We start from the raw sequence: 3065 nt of genomic DNA, 5'->3' as shown, positions 1-3065 counted from the left end.
GCTGTGGGCTAATGCATCAAACTGTAAAGTCATTTGAACTGCAAGATCGGTGGTTCAATCTTCTTGTAAACACTATACAGGGTCGCTTTGGGTCAGAATCGATCCAATGGCACTTAACAAAAACAATATTTTATATATATATATATACACACACACACACACAGTAGCACCATACAATAAACACAATGAATAAGCAAGACCATACAAGAATTGATGCATTCAAATTATGGTTTTGGCAAAAGAATGTCAAATTCCCATTGACTGCCAGAAGAACAAACAAATCTGTCTTTGAAGAAGTACTGCTAGAATGCTTCTTAGAAGGAAGGATTGTCTGGCTTCATTTATCATACTTTGGTCATGTTGTTAGAAAGGACCAGTTCCTGGGGAAAGACATCATGCTTGGAAAATTGAAGCATCAGAAAAAAGGAGGAAGACCTCCAAGGAGATGGCTTGTCGCAGTAGCTGTGAACCCACAAATGGCAACAATTGTGAGGATGGTGCAAGACCAAGTAGTGTTCTGTTGTGTGCTGGGGAGCTAAGAGTAGGAACTGACCCAATGGTGCCCAATAGCAATAAAATCAGAACTTTGGAACTTTCTGTGCTACATTGCTAAGTTGTCTTTCAAGACCAAAACTTGATTACTGGGGGGTCCACTCACATTCCCTTACCCTGAACCCTGTTATTCTTCTCAAACAAGTGTTAGGATTACAGCCCCACCCAAGCTCTGAAACCGCCAATGGAGCTTCAATGTTAATCCTTAGCCCTCTGAACCAGACAGCTTCTGATGGGCTGATGGCCCGGCTATCTCAAATGACCATATAAGGGATGATATACACAAGTAGGAACTGTCTCTGGGGAGAGCCTGCAATTGATCCAGTCTGTTCACTCAGAAGGTGAATGATAGTGATGACTCATTCAGCAGACTCAGGTGCCCCTATTTAGGAATATCTTGGATTCTGTAATTCAGGCCTTGAAAACACAACAAGAAGGTTGGTTGAAGAGAACTACATCCCTTCCCCAAAAGTAAAATAAACACACACACAGTTCATTACATCAAGTTTCTTGTACAGTTAACAAACAGAAACACAAGTACTTATAAGAAATAAATTACACTTGAGTTTTGTCTGCAACAAGGACAAACTTGTTTGTTTGCTTACTTGCTCATTTGCTTGGCATTTCTAGAAGCTGGCATAAATTCAGAGCTAAAGAAGCATTCATTAAACCAATCAATGAAATCCAACTACAGTGCCGGTTCTTTCCATCTTGGCTTGTTTGGATTATGAAAATCCAGCCAGCATTTGGTGAGCTAGTTTCTTTTCCTGCCCCTGGACTGAACACCTTTCCACGGTCACCTGGTTCTGATTCCTCCTTCCATTGCCTTCTGCACGCACAATAGTCCCCAGCCTTGACTGATAGACACAGGACACTGCTTCCTAGGGGAGCTTCTGACAGATATCCCTCAGGCGGCCTCTCTGTACCCATTCAGCGTTCAGCCCATAGGTCTTCTGCCTTGAACTAAAGAGACTTGATTTCTACTATCTCAGTTTTTATGGTTTTTCCTTCCTAACAGCACTGACTTTTATGACTCTTAGGAATGTCCAGGTGGTGACTGTCCTCAATGTCAAGAGACTCTAGGAATATTTTCTGCAATATGCCTATTGCAACATTGCTGCACGTGTCTAGAAGACAACATGCATAAAGACATGAATGCCTGACTTAGAATTGGAAGTTGTGTGGTGGACTACAGATTCCACCAGCTATTATTAGCTGTGGGGCCCTGATCAAATTGCTTCCCTGTCTCTGATCTCCTGGAAGCTTTTCTTTAGAATAAGACTGTTGGGGATTGCAGAGGATAACACACGCAGAAGGTTACAAGGCAGGACCTTACAAGCACTCTACACTCCGGGAACATTCTAGTATAAACTTGAGCCTACAAAATGAAGTCCTCCTCTCTGTCAGAAGAGATTTTATGAGAATCCATGGCTTTCGACAGCAAGAGACCAACTTCCCTACTGATACAGGCCCTTTAGGTGTTGCAGAATCAAAAGTCCTCTCCGCCAGAACAGTTAGAATTTAAACTGTCCACTTGCTCACTCCCTTGCTAGGATTTCTTCTTTAAATGTTATTTGTTTAAGCCACCAGTGGCTGCCAAGTCCATTCTAAGCCACGCCAACCTCATTAGTGTCAGAGGACAATTGTTCTCCATGAGGTTTACAGTGGCTGTCTTTTTAGAAGTAGATTTCCAGGTTTTTCTTCCAAGGGTTCAAGGCTCCAGTATTTCAGTTAGAAGCTGAGAATGTTAACCATTTGTTTAAAAGCATCCCACTGTGGGTTAATTCATCAGACTGCAAAGCAGTTTGAACTACAGGTTGGCAGTTCAAGCTCACTAGTTGCTCGTCAGAAACCCTATACAGGGTCGGTATGGGTTGGAACTGACTCGACAGTACTTAACAACAACAACAGGAACTTTTTTAACTGTTAAAATAGTACTGTAAAAAAAAAAAAAAGTAGAATACTCCAATTTTGAATTCCAAAGAGATATTTCTTCACTAAGCAACATCAGTAAAAATCTTCTTGATGGCCAGTATGAAATTTCAGAAACGCTCAAAGACTTCACTCCTTCCCTCATTCCCTCACTGTGGCTAACGAGAATTATGCCTCCGGTTCCTACCCACAGAGTCATTTCAAGGCTGAAGTTAAATGATTGTGAGCCCACTTTGGAAAGAGGAGAGTGTCTTAATTCTCTAGTGTTGCTTTAACAGAAATACCACAAGTGTAGTGGTTTTCCCAATTAGAAAATTCATTTCCCACAGTTTGTTGGTGTTGTTGTTAGGTGCCATCGAGTCGGCACCAACTCATAGAAGCCCCATGCACAGCAGATGAAACAATGTCCGATCCTGGGCCAATCACACTACTGTTGCCACACGACTCCATGGATGCTGTCACCTGGCCAATCCATCTCATTGGGGATCTTCCTCTTTTTCTCTGATCCTCCATCTTACCAAACATGATATCCTTCTCCAGCGACTGTTCCCTCCTGACAATATGTCCAAAGTATGAGAGAC

This window comes from Chrysochloris asiatica, unplaced genomic scaffold (genome assembly GCF_000296735.1).
Source record: "Chrysochloris asiatica unplaced genomic scaffold, ChrAsi1.0 scaffold00001, whole genome shotgun sequence".
NCBI lineage: Eukaryota > Metazoa > Chordata > Mammalia > Afrosoricida > Chrysochloridae > Chrysochloris > Chrysochloris asiatica.
Note: the sequence above shows the minus strand (reverse complement) of the source record.